Here is a 15,006-nt window from a genome sequence, read left to right as displayed (position 1 = left end):
CACACACCGGCGGTGTCGCCCCTAAGAACTCTGGTCAATGTAGTAAAGTGTTCGCGATGCATCATCTTTCTTTTCTGCTATCTTCGCTGTCTTCGCCATCCCTGGACACGTGTTTCGGGGTATTACCCCTCATCAGCAGGGATAGGCTGTGTACTGGGGTTGCCGATGGCTGCCAATATCTGCCAGGTATAGTACCACTCAGGCGCGTAGGTGCGGGATCCCAGGCTCGTCAGCCCGTTGCTCAAGGGAGCTTTAAAGTTACAAATGGGGGTGGGGTCGCACACTACTCACACTCCGGCGGTGTCGCCCCTAAGAACTCTGGTCAATGTAGTAAAGTGTTCGCGATGCATCATCTTTCTCTTCTGCTATCTTCGCTGTCTTCGCCATCCCTGGACACGTGTTTCGGGGAATTACCCCTCATCAGCAGGGATAGGCCGTGTACTGGGGTTGCCGATGGCTGCCAATATCTGCCAGGTATAGTACCACTCAGGCGCGTAGGTGCGGGATCCCAGGCTCGTCAGCCCGCTGCTCAAGGGAGCTTTAAAGTTACAAATGGGGGTGGGGTCGCACACTACTCACACACCGGCGGTGTCGCCCCTAAGAACTCTGGTCAATGTAGTAAAGTGTTCGCGATGCATCATCTTTCTCTTCTGCTATCTTCGCTGTCTTCGCCATCCCTGGACACGTGTTTCGGGGTATTACCCCTCATCAGCAGGGATAGGCCGTGTACTGGGGTTGCCGATGGCTGCCAATATCTGCCAGGGATAGTACCACTCAGGCGCGTAGGTGCGGGATCCCAGGCTCGTCAGCCCGCTGCTCAAGGGAGCTTTAAAGTTACAAATGGGGGTGGGGTCGCACACTACTCACACACCGGCGGTGTCGCCCCTAAGAACTCTGGTCAATGTAGTAAAGTGTTCGCGATGCATCATCTTTCTCTTCTGCTATCTTCGCTGTCTTTGCCATTCCTGGACACGTGTTTCGGGGTATTACCCCTCATCAGCAGGGATAGGCCGTGTACTGGGGTTGCCGATGGCTGCCAATATCTGCCAGGTATAGTACCACTCAGGCGCGTAGGTGTGGGATCCCAGGCTCGTCAGCCCGCTGCTCAAGGGAGCTTTAAAGTTACAAATGGGGGTGGGGTCGCACACTACTCACACACCGGCGGTGTCGCCCCTAAGAACTCTGGTCAATGTAGTAAAGTGTTCGCGATGCATCATCTTTCTCTTCTGCTATCTTCGCTGTCTTCGCCATCCCTGGACACGTGTTTCGGGGTATTACCCCTCATCAGCAGGGATAGGCCGTGTACTGGGGTTGCCGATGGCTGCCAATATCTGCCAGGTATAGTACCACTCAGGCGCGTAGGTGCGGGATCCCAGGCTCGTCAGCCCGCTGCTCAAGGGAGCTTTAAAGTTACAAATGGGGGTGGGGTCGCACACTACTCACACACCGGCGGTGTCGCCCCTAAGAACTCTGGTCAATGTAGTAAAGTGTTCGCGATGCATCATCTTTCTCTTCTGCTATCTTCGCTGTCTTCGCCATCCCTGGACACGTGTTTCGGGGTATTACCCCTCATCAGCAGGGATAGGCCGTGTACTGGGGTTGCCGATGGCTGCCAATATCTGCCAGGTATAGTACCACTCAGGCGCGTAGGTGCGGGATCCCAGGCTCGTCAGCCCGCTGCTCAAGGGAGCTTTAAAGTTACAAATGGGGGTGGGGTCGCACACTACTCACACACCGGCGGTGTCGCCCCTAAGAACTCTGGTCAATGTAGTAAAGTGTTTGCGATGCATCATCTTTCTCTTCTGCTATCTTCGCTGTCTTCGCCATCCCTGGACACGTGTTTCGGGGTATTACCCCTCATCAGCAGGGATAGGCCGTGTACTGGGGTTGCCGATGGCTGCCAATATCTGCCAGGTATAGTACCACTCAGGCGCGTAGGTGCGGAATCCCAGGCTCGTCAGCCCGCTGCTCAAGGGAGCTTTAAAGTTACAAATGGGGTGGGCTCGCACACTACTCACACACCGGCGGTGTCGCCCCTAAGAACTCTGGTCAATGTAGTAAAGTGTTCGCGATGCATCATCTTTCTCTTCTGCTATCTTCGCTGTCTTCGCCATCCCTGGACACGTGTTTCGGGGTATTACCCCTCATCAGCAGGGATAGGCCGTGTACTGGGGTTGCCGATGGCTGCCAATATCTGCCAGGTATAGTACCACTCAGGCGCGTAGGTGCGGGATCCCAGGCTCATCAGCCCGCTGCTCAAGGGAGCTTTAAAGTTACAAATGGGGGTGGGGTCGCACACTACTCACACACCGGCGGTGCCGCCCCTAAGAACTCTGGTCAATGTAGTAAAGTGTTCGTTATGCATCATCTTTCTCTTCTGCTATCTTTGCTGTCTTCGCCATCCCTGGACACGTGTTTCGGAGTATTACCCCTCATCAGCAGGGATAGGCCGTGTACTGGGGTTGCCGATGGCTGCCAATATCTGCCAGGTATAGTACCACTCAGGCGCGTAGGTGCGGGATCCCAGGCTTGTCAGCCCGCTGCTCAAGGGAGCTTTAAAGTTACAAATGGGGGTGGGGTCGCACACTACTCACACACCGGCGGTGTCGCCCCTAAGAACTCTGGTCAATGTAGTAAAGTGTTCGCGATGCATCATCTTTCTCTTCTGCTATCTTCGCTGTCTTCGCCATCCCTGGACACGTGTTTCGGGGTATTACCCCTCATCAGCAGGGATAGGCCGTGTACTGGGGTTGCCGATGGCTGCCAATATCTGCCAGGTATAGTACCACTCAGGCGCGTAGGTGCGGGATCCCAGGCTCGTCAGCCCGCTGCTCAAGGGAGCTTTAAAGTTACAAATGGGGGTGGGGTCGCACACTACTCACACACCGGCGGTGTCGCCCCTAAGAACTCTGGTCAATGTAGTAAAGTGTTCGCGAGGCATCATCTTTCTCTTCTGCTATCTTCGCTGTCTTCGCCATCCCTGGACACGTGTTTCGGGGTATTACCCCTCATCAGCAGGGATAGGCCGTGTACTGGGGTTGCCGATGGCTGCCAATATCTGCCAGGTATAGTACCACTCAGGCGCGTAGGTGCGGGATCCCAGGCTCGTCAGCCCGCTGCTCAAGGGAGCTTTAAAGTTACAAATGGGGGTGGGGTCGCACACTACTCACACACCGGCGGTGTCGCCCCTAAGAACTCTGGTCAATGTAGTAAAGTGTTCGCGATGCATCATCTTTCTCTTCTGCTATCTTCGCTGTCTTCGCCATCCCTGGACACGTGTTTCGGGGTATTACCCCTCATCAGCAGGGATAGGCCGTGTACTGGGGTTGCCGATGGCATCCAATATCTGCCAGGTATAGTACCACTCAGGCGCGTAGGTGCGGGATCCCAGGCTCGTCAGCCCGCTGCTCAAGGGAGCTTTAAAGTTACAAATGGGGGTGGGGTCGCACACTACTCACACACCGGCGGTGTCGCCCCTAAGAACTCTGGTCAATGTAGTAAAGTGTTTGCGATGCATCATCTTTCTCTTCTGCTATCTTCGCTGTCTTCGCCATCCCTGGACACGTGTTTCGGGGTATTACCCCTCATCAGCAGGGATAGGCCGTGTACTGGGGTTGCCGATGGCTGCCAATATCTGCCAGGTATAGTACCACTCAGGCGCGTAGGTGCGGGATCCCAGGCTCGTCAGCCCGCTGCTCAAGGGAGCTTTAAAGTTACAAATGGGGGTGCGGTCGCACACTACTCACACACCGGCGGTGTCGCCCCTAAGAACTCTGGTCAATGTAGTAAAGTGTTCGCGATGCATCATCTTTCTCTTCTGCTATCTTCGCTGTCTTCGCCATCCCTGGACACGTGTTTAGGGGTATTACCCCTCATCAGCAGGGATAGGCCGTGTACTGGGGTTGCCGATGGCTGCCAATATCTGCCAGGTATAGTACCACTCAGGCGCGTAGGTGCGGGATCCCAGGCTCGTCAGCCCGCTGCTCAAGGGAGCTTTAAAGTTACAAATGGGGGTGGGGTCGCACACTACTCACACACCGGCGGTGTCGCCCCTAAGAACTCTGGTCAATGTAGTAAAGTGTTCGCGAGGCATCATCTTTCTCTTCTGCTATCTTCGCTGTCTTCGCCATCCCTGGACACGTGTTTCGGGGTATTACCCCTCATCAGCAGGGATAGGCCGTGTACTGGGGTTGCCGATGGCTGCCAATATCTGCCAGGTATAGTACCACTCAGGCGCGTAGGTGCGGGATCCCAGGCTCGTCAGCCCGCTGCTCAAGGGAGCTTTAAAGTTACAAATGGGGGTGGGGTCGCACACTACTCACACACCGGCGGTGTCGCCCCTAAGAACTCTGGTCAATGTAGTAAAGTGTTCGCGATGCATCATCTTTCTCTTCTGCTATCTTCGCTGTCTTCGCCATCCCTGGACACGTGTTTCGGGGTATTACCCCTCATCAGCAGGGATAGGCCGTGTACTGGGGTTGCCGATGGCTGCCAATATCTGCCAGGTATAGTACCACTCAGGCGCGTAGGTGCGGGATCCCAGGCTCGTCAGCCCGCTGCTCAAGGGAGCTTTAAAGTTACAAATGGGGGTGGGGTCGCACACTACTCACACACCGGCGGTGTCGCCCCTAAGAACTCTGGTCAATGTAGTAAAGTGTTCGCGATGCATCATCTTTCTCTTCTGCTATCTTTGCTGTCTTCGCCATCCCTGGACACGTGTTTCGGAGTATTACCCCTCATCAGCAGGGATAGGCCGTGTACTGGGGTTGCCGATGGCTGCCAATATCTGCCAGGTATAGTACCACTCAGGCGCGTAGGTGCGGGATCCAAGGCTCGTCAGCCCGCTGCTCAAGGGAGCTTTAAAGTTACAAATGGGGGTGGGGTCGCACACTACTCACACACCGGCGGTGTCGCCCCTAAGAACTCTGGTCAATGTAGTAAAGTGTTCGCGATGCATCATCTTTCTCTTCTGCTATCTTCGCTGTCTTCGCCATCCCTGGACACGTGTTTCGGGGTATTACCCCTCATCAGCAGGGATAGGCCGTGTACTGGGGTTGCCGATGCCTGCCAATATCTGCCAGGTATAGTACCACTCAGGCGCGTAGGTGCGGGATCCCAGGCTCGTCAGCCCGCTGCTCAAGGGAGCTTTAAAGTTACAAATGGGGGTGGGGTCGCACACTACTCACACACCGGCGGTGTCGCCCCTAAGAACTCTGGTCAATGTAGTAAAGTGTTCGCGATGCATCATCTTTCTCTTCTGCTATCTTCGCTGTCTTCGCCATCCCTGGACACGTGTTTCGGGGTATTACCCCTCATCAGCAGGGATAGGCCGTGTACTGGGGTTGCCGATGGCTGCCAATATCTGCCAGGTATAGTACCACTCAGGCGCGTAGGTGCGGGATCCCAGGCTCGTCAGCCCGCTGCTCAAGGGAGCTTTAAAGTTACAAATGGGGGTGGGGTCGCACACTACTCACACACCGGCGGTGTCGCCCCTAAGAACTCTGGTCAATGTAGTAAAGTGTTCGCGATGCATCATCTTTCTCTTCTGCTATCTTCGCTGTCTTCGCCATCCCTGGACACGTGTTTCGGGGTATTACCCCTCATCAGCAGGGATAGGCCGTGTACTGGGGTTGCCGATGGCTGCCAATATCTGCCAGGTATAGTACCACTCAGGCGCGTAGGTGCGGGATCCCAGGCTCGTCAGCCCGCTGCTCAAGGGAGCTTTAAAGTTACAAATGGGGGTGGGGTCGCACACTACTCACACACCGGCGGTGTCGCCCCTAAGAACTCTGGTCAATGTAGTAAAGTGTTCGCGATGCATCATCTTTCTCTTCTGCTATCTTCGCTGTCTTCGCCATCCCTGGACACGTGTTTCGGGGTATTACCCCTCATCAGCAGGGATAGGCCGTGTACTGGGGTTGCCGATGGCTGCCAATATCTGCCAGGTATAGTACCACTCAGGCGCGTAGGTGCGGGATCCCAGGCTCGTCAGCCCGCTGCTCAAGGGAGCTTTAAAGTTACAAATGGGGGTGGGGTCGCACACTACTCACACACCGGCGGTGTCGCCCCTAAGAACTCTGGTCAATGTAGTAAAGTGTTCGCGATGCATCATCTTTCTCTTCTGCTATCTTCGCTGTCTTCGCCATCCCTGGACACGTGTTTCGGGGTATTACCCCTCATCAGCAGGGATAGGCCGTGTACTGGGGTTGCCGATGGCTGCCAATATCTGCCAGGTATAGTACCACTCAGGCGCGTAGGTGCGGGATCCCAGGCTCGTCAGCCCGCTGCTCAAGGGAGCTTTAAAGTTACAAATGGGGGTGGGGTCGCACACTACTCACACACCGGCGGTGTCGCCCCTAAGAACTCTGGTCAATGTAGTAAAGTGTTCGCGATGCATCATCTTTCTCTTCTGCTATCTTCGCTGTCTTCGCCATCCCTGGACACGCGTTTCGGGGTATTACCCCTCATCAGCAGGGATAGGCCGTGTACTGGGGTTGCCGATGGCTGCCAATATCTGCCAGGTATAGTACCACTCAGGCGCGTAGGTGCGGGATCCCAGGCTCGTCAGCCCGCTGCTCAAGGTGGCTTTAAAGTTACAAATGGGGGTGGGGTCGCACACTACTCACACACCGGCGGTGTCGCCCCTTTGAACTCTGGTCAATGTAGTAAAGTATTCGCGATGCATCATCTTTCTCTTCTGCTATCTTCGCTGTCTTCGCCATCCCTGGACACGTGTTTCGGGGTATTACCCCTCATCAGCAGGGATAGGCCGTGTACTGGGGTTGCCGATGGCTGCCAATATCTGCCAGGTATAGTACCACTCAGGCGCGTAGGTGCGGGATCCCAGGCTCGTCAGCCCGCTGCTCAAGGGAGCTTTAAAGTTACAAATGGGGGTGGGGTCGCACACTACTCACACACCGGCGGTGTCGCCCCTAAGAACTCTGGTCAATGTAGTAAAGTGTTCGCGATGCATCATCTTTCTCTTCTGCTATCTTCGCTGTCTTCGCCATCCCTGGACACGTGTTTCGGGGTATTACCCCTCATCAGCAGGGATAGGCCGTGTACTGGGGTTGCCGATGGCTGCCAATATCTGCCAGGTATAGTACCACTCAGGCGCGTAGGTGCGGGATCCCAGGCTCGTCAGCCCGCTGCTCAAGGGAGCTTTAAAGTTACAAATGGGGGTGGGGTCGCACACTACTCACACACCGGCGGTGTCGTCCCTAAGAACTCTGGTCAATGTAGTAAAGTGTTCGCGATGCATCATCTTTCTCTTCTGCTATCTTCGCTGTCTTCGCCATCCCTGGACACGTGTTTCGGGGTATTACCCCTCCTCAGCAGGGATAGGCCGTGTACTGGGGTTGCCAATGGCTGCCAATATCTGCCAGGTATAGTACCACTCAGGCGCGTAGGTGCGGGATCCCAGGCTCGTCAGCCCGCTGCTCAAGGGAGCTTTAAAGTTACAAATGGGGGTGGGGTCGCACACTACTCACACACCGGCGGTGTCGCCCCTAAGAACTCTGGTCAATGTAGTAAAGTGTTTGCGATGCATCATCTTTCTCTTCTGCTATCTTCGCTGTCTTCGCCATCCCTGGACACGTGTTTCGGGGTATTACCCCTCATCAGCAGGGATAGGCCGTGTACTGGGGTTGCCGATGGCTGCCAATATCTGCCAGGTATAGTACCACTCAGGCGCGTAGGTGCGGGATCCCAGGCTCGTCAGCCCGCTGCTCAAGGGAGCTTTAAAGTTACAAATGGGGGTGGGGTCGCACACTACTCACACACCGGCGGTGTCACCCCTAAGAACTCTGGTCAATGTAGTAAAGTGTTCGCGATGCATCATCTTTCTCTTCTGCTATCTTCGCCATCCCTGGACACGTGTTTCGGGGTATTACCCCTCATCAGCAGGGATAGGCCGTGTACTGGGGTTGCCGATGGCTGCCAATATCTGCCAGGTATAGTACCACTCAGGCGCGTAGGTGCGGGATCCCAGGCTCGTCAGCCCGCTGCTCAAGGGAGCTTTAAAGTTACAAATGGGGGTGGGGTCGCACACTACTCACACACCGGCGGTGTCGCCCCTAAGAACTCTGGTCAATGTAGTAAAGTGTTCGCGATGCATCATCTTTCTCTTCTGCTATCTTCGCTGTCTTCGCCATCCCTGGACACGTGTTTCGGGGTATTACCCCTCATCAGCAGGGATAGGCCGTGTACTGGGGTTGCCGATGGCTGCCAATATCTGCCAGGTATAGTACCACTCAGGCGCGTAGGTGCGGGATCCCAGGCTCATCAGCCCGCTGCTCAAGGGAGCTTTAAAGTTACAAATGGGGGTGGGGTCGCACACTACTCACACACCGGCGGTGTCGCCCCTAAGAACTCTGGTCAATGTAGTAAAGTGTTCGCGATGCATAATCTTTCTCTTCTGCTATCTTCGCTGTCTTCGCCATCCCTGGACACGTGTTTCGGGGTATTACCCCTCATCAGCAGGGATAGGCCGTGTACTGGGGTTGCCGATGGCTGCCAATATCTGCCAGGTATAGTACCACTCAGGCGCGTAGGTGCGGGATCCCAGGCTCGTCAGCCCGCTGCTCAAGGGAGCTTTAAAGTTACAAATGGGGGTGGGGTCGCACACTACTCACACACCGGCGGTGTCGCCCCTAAGAACTCTGGTCAATGTAGTAAAGTGTTCGCGATGCATCATCTTTCTCTTCTGCTATCTTCGCTGTCTTCGCCATCCCTGGACACGTGTTTCGGGGTATTACCCCTCATCAGCAGGGATAGGCCGTGTACTGGGGTTGCCGATGGCTGCCAATATCTGCCAGGTATAGTACCACTCAGGCGCGTAGGTGCGGGATCCCAGGCTCGTCAGCCCGCTGCTCAAGGGAGCTTTAAAGTTACAAATGGGGGTGGGGTCGCACACTACTCACACACCGGCGGTGTCGCCCCTAAGAACTCTGGTCAATGTAGTAAAGTGTTCGCGATGTATCATCTTTCTCTTCTGCTATCTTCGCTGTCTTCGCCATCCCTGGACACGTGTTTCGGGGTATTACCCCTCATCAGCAGGGATAGGCCGTGTACTGGGGTTGCCGATGGCTGCCAATATCTGCCAGGTATAGTACCACTCAGGCGCGTAGGTGCGGGATCCCAGGCTCGTCAGCCCGCTGCTCAAGGGAGCTTTAAAGTTACAAATGGGGGTGGGGTCGCACACTACTCACACACCGGCGGTGTCGCCCCTAAGAACTCTGGTCAATGTAGTAAAGTGTTCGCGATGCATCATCTTTCTCTTCTGCTATCTTCGCTGTCTTCGCCATCCCTGGACACGTGTTTCGGGGTATTACCCCTCATCAGCAGGGATAGGCCGTGTACTGGGGTTGCCGATGGCTGCCAATATCTGCCAGGTATAGTACCACTCAGGCGCGTAGGTGCGGGATCCCAGGCTCGTCAGCCCGCTGCTCAAGGGAGCTTTAAAGTTACAAATGGGGGTGGGGTCGCACACTACTCACACACCGGCGGTGTCGCCCCTAAGAACTCTGGTCAATGTAGTAAAGTGTTCGCGATGCATCATCTTTCTCTTCTGCTATCTTCGCTGTCTTCGCCATCCCTGGACACGTGTTTCGGGGTATTACCCCTCATCAGCAGGGATAGGCCGTGTACTGGGGTTGCCGATGGCTGCCAATATCTGCCAGGTATAGTACCACTCTATACTACACACTCTCTACTACACACTCTACTGCACATGCACTACTACACACTCACTAATCTCTACTATTCTCTACTACTCATTCTATACTACACACTCACTACTCTCTACTACGCACTCTCTACTACTCTCTCTACTGCTCTACTACACACTATCTACTACTCTACTACACACTCTCTACTACTCTCTACTACACACTCACTACTGCACACTTACTACTACACACTCTCTACTCTACTACACACTCTCTACTACGCTCTACTATTCTCTACTACTCACTCTATACTACACACTCTCTAGTACACACTCACTACTCTCTACTACACACTCTCTACTACTCTCTCTACTACACACTCTCTACTACACACTCCCTACTACTCACTCGCTACTACTCACTACTACACACTCTCTACTACACTCTACTACTCACTCTCTACTACTCACTATCTACTACAAACTCTCAACTACACACTCACTACTACATACTCACTACTACACAATCACTACTACACACTCACTACTCTACTACACACTCTCTACTATTCTCTACTACTCACTCTATACTACACACTCTCAACTACACACTCACTACTCTCTACTACACACTCTCTACTACACACTCTCTACTACTCTCTACAACTCACTCTATACTCACTCTCTACTACTCTCTATTACACACTCTCTACTGCACTCTCTACTACACTCTACTACACACTCTCTACTACTCACTCTCTACTACGCACTACTACTCACTCTCTACTACTCACTCTCTACTACACACTCTTTACTACACATTCTCTACTACTCTACTACACACTCTCTACTACTCACTCTACTACTCTCTACTATGTTATATGTTATATGTGTATTTATTACGCGCACAACTACTCCTGAGTATCCTGGCGCGGAGCAAAACCACAAAGAAGCCAAGACAAAAACAGCATAACATAACATTTTTTAGTAAGCTTTATTAAAAAGGTGAGTTTTGAGGAGCTTTTTAAAGCTGCTAAGATCTCTGGTATCCCTGAGGGTGAATGGGAGGGAGTTCCAGAGGGTAGCCGATTTGACCGAAAAAGATTGGCCGCCCAATCTGGTTCGCCGGAAGCGAGGGATTACCAACCGGCATTGAGAAGCCGACCTGAGGTGTCGACTAGGGACATGGAAAGTCACTCTTTTCCTGAGATAGGCGGGGCCAGTATCATGTAAGGCTCGGTGCGTGAGAACCAGAGCCTTAAATTGAACTCTTTGGGCCACCGGCAACCAGTGGAGTGTGGCCATTTGTTGTCTTATGCTACTGCGGCTGGAGATGCCTAGCAGAAGTCTCGCGGCTGCATTTTGGATGAGCTGCAACTTGTTAACCAAAAAGGAGGGTGAGCCCAGATAAAGAGAGTTGGCATAATCCAGGCGGGACAGTATGAGGGCTCTAGCAACCGTTTCTTTGGCCGACTGGGGCAGTAGAGGGAAGAATCTGCCCAAAGATTTAAGGGTCCCAAAGCAGGCACCCGTCAGTCTTTTAATCTGCTCTGAGAACCTCAAATCTTCATTGATCTAAATGCCTAGATTCTTGGCTGGGCCACCTTCAGAGAGGGGACGGGGGAAATCAGGAGGCCAAACTAGTTCAATGAATTGGTTTGGAAATTGGCCATATAGTAGGATCTCCGATTTTCCCTTGTTGCATTTAAGTTTGGCACAGGCCAACCAGGTAAATACGGCCGCCAGGCACTTTTGTGCTGCAGCCGTTTCTAGTGTCGAGTTACCCCAGGTGAACAGGAGCTGGGTGTCATCAGCGTAAGCCATAATTTTTGCACCCAGCTCCTCAGCCAGGTAGATCAGCGGGTCATATAAATGTTGAAAAGAAGTGGGCTCAGTGTTGAGCCCTGTGGGACCCCGGTCTGAACAAGCCTGGCCGAAGAGGAGTATGGGGGCATCCAGACTTGCTGGTAATGGGAGTCCAGGAAAGACTCCAGCCAAGACCACACAGCCCCGGTGAGGCCGATATCAGTAAGGCAGGCCAAGAGGAGTTGGCGAGGAACCGTATCAAAGGCTGCAGAGAGGTCCAATAAAATTAGCGCCGCTCTGCCACCCTTGTCTGTGCACTCCCTAATGGCTTCCACCACCTCCACCAAGGCTGTCTCCGTACTGAAGGAGGCCCTGAAGCCCGACTGGGCCGGGTGAAGTGCCCCAGACTCTTCCACAAAGGCGTTCAACTGCCGAAAAACAACCTTTTCGCAGACTTTCGCCAATGCCGGGAGCAGGGAAATGGGGCGGTAATTGGCTGCGATGAGGGGGTCTGCTGATGGCTTCTTCAGGAGAGGCAAAAGTTTAGCTTGCTTCCACTGCTTAGGTACCACTGCCAATTGCATTGACCAGTTTACCATAGCAGTGACCTCTGACCCTGTCCTTGCAGCCTTGTTCAACTCGGTGAACAAGGCTGCAAGGACAGCCAAAACGTGTTCGGGTCAGGCCGGAATAAATTAATTTTGAGCCAGCTACACTTGGCGTCGTGGTCATCTTTTGGAAACAACAAGGATAACGCGCAGTGCATTTTACGGACCTGCTCCAGTGGGGTCTGAATAACAACGCGACTCTCGTGGAAGGCAGCGGTTCATACACAGGAGAACGGAACAAATATAAATATATATATGCATTTATATATATGTATACGCGTATATATACATATATATATATATAAACATGGAATCCTTATTGGCACCCAAAAATCCTAATGATGTGGATGATAGTGATACCCCTCGCTTGATAATGCCATTTAGCAAGCAGGAGAGAAAGATCAAATCGATCATCAAAATTAATTGGCCCATCGTTATGACTAATGGAGTTTTAGACAGCAGATTGCCTGATACCCCGACCATAACTTACAGGAGGGCGAGGAGCATGCGCAACAGATTAGTGAGAGCAAATCCAGAATTAGGTAGTGGCAGTACCTGGCTAAAATCCAAAGATGGGTTTTACAAATGCTCAACTTGTCGGGCGTGCAAATTTGGGACCAATACAACCCATTATGATACTCCTTTCTCCAATTTTCAGGCTGCGATCAAAGGCAACTACAGTTGTCGTACTGAGTATGCTGTGTATGCCCAGGCGTGCACCTGTGGCTTGCGTTATGTGGGTAGCACCAAGCTGCAGGTGCACATCAGGATTTTGCAGCATCTAAGGGCAATCGTAAATAATGATAATACCTATCCGGTTGCACGACATTTCAGAATTACACACAATAATAATCTAGCATGCCTTAGTTACTTTGTGATCGACGCAGTGGCCCCCCCCTTAGAAGGGGTGGCAATAGAGAAAAAATGTTAAGGAGAAAGGAGACAGGTTACATAGTAGAACTTGATAGTAAACATCCTAATAGGTTAAATACAACAGAAGATTTGCATAATTTCTTATAATATCAACTTAAGATCAATATTAAGTTCCTGAAGCCTCACTGAAACTGATATTCCTTATACGAATTGAATAACGAATGTTATAAGGACCTGATGAAATGTTTGTGAAATCTTATATGAGATTTACACACATGGATTATTTTCTAGTGATGAATTTCCCGATATGACCAGACAATGTATATTCTTTTTTTTTTGTTAAACCACTTGTGAATTAATGTATATACACTCTTTTGTGAGGGTTAGTGTTTGACGGTTTTTTATGTTTTTTATTAAATACTATTTAGTAGAAGATGGACCTTTTAAGGTATAAGGTTGTGGTTATCACAGAGTAAAACACGTTTAGTATATACACATACCACATTGACTCATGGATGTATATTGTAAATAATTGTGTGTAAAGATTTGATATAATAGAAGTATAGATCATGGATATTGCAATTTGGTTTAAGTAATCATGAAGTGAAAGGTGCTAATGTAAATTCAATGTCTTGGCAATAATTAATGCATTGGCTCTAAAAATCTGCATACACAAACGGAACATTTTTTAAATACTACTTAAGTCAATGGAATAGGATGCACACATCAAAATGGTTTAATTAATCTTGATGAAAAAGAGTAATTGCATCTTATTATGTTTGAGCATCTTTATAAGAGTTCAACGATGAGTCGAGCAAATTGCATTAAGCAGTTATAATTAATTGTCACTTTTGATTTTAAATATATGGATGCATTTTAGGTGTACATATTTTTACATATGTATTTATTGCTTATCATAGGTTTTTATTGCACCAGCCACTATTATTTTTATCTTTACTACCATTTATGCGGTCTAAAAATAATGTATTTATGAAGGATATATTGCATATTGCTATTCTTTGATCAGACAATATAATTTGTATCATGTATTTACACAGCTACAATTTTACGTTTTAAGTAGTAATATTTAAAACTGTTAAACATTTGAGAAGTAGAGCGCTGTAAATAGTATTCTTTCTATGTCCATAAGTGTGGTCATGTGACTCACAGAAGGAGGTGGCACACAAAATAAACTTTAAAAAGAAGGGCTGACGCGGTGCTCGTTGTGTGAACAAGAGCACTTGATGCTCGAAACGCATCATCTAGAAAGGTTGGAATAATAAAAACATGTCCTTGCCTGAAGCCGTGGGGTCCGCCTCTTCATTTCGCCCGTGTGGAGGTTTTGAAGATCGTTGTGTTGATATATAAACATATATATACATCTGCATATGTATATCAATACATGCATACATAGACATATTTGCATACATATGCATGTTATGTACATAAAAGTTCGAAAAACACTAATAAAAGCAAAGCTAAAAAAAAACTAATTACAAACAGAATTGCTTTAACTTAAACAAGGGCGAGACCTATTGCAGTTTCACTGCTTGTTTCCCTTTTGGTTTTGAGACCTGTAGTTGTGTTATTGTAAAAGAACAAAAGGGAGCTTGGTAACAGGTGCTGCCAAATAAAGTGACAAAAGATGGTTGCCTCTGTGTCCTTATTCGAATTGAAACTCTTCTTCTCAATAGTCAGGAAAGTTTACATTTGTAGGTATTATACAGATAATACATGCCAACATTTAAGGACCAGGAAGTGGGAGATTTAAAAGAAAAAATCGGGAGAATGAAAATTCCCCATTGATTTCTGATGTAGAAAATGCAATTTCAGGCGGGAGACAGCTAAAATAAAGCCATTTTTGGCTTTTAAAATCGGTAGTCTCCCGCCTGAATCGGGTCTGTTGGCATGTATGCTCAGATATATGCAACAGTTTGAATATTAATTAATACTCTATTGAAAGATGGCGCCTGCGGGATCAAAAACAGGTCTTGTCCTTCGTCTATCATCGACAAGGTCGCAGTAGAAAGTGATTTGACTGGAGGTGAAAAC

The sequence above is a fragment of the Lissotriton helveticus genome, chromosome 2_1, assembly GCF_964261635.1.
Source record: "Lissotriton helveticus chromosome 2_1, aLisHel1.1, whole genome shotgun sequence".
Classification (NCBI taxonomy): Eukaryota; Metazoa; Chordata; class Amphibia; order Caudata; family Salamandridae; genus Lissotriton; species Lissotriton helveticus.
This window is presented reverse-complemented; position numbering follows the sequence as displayed.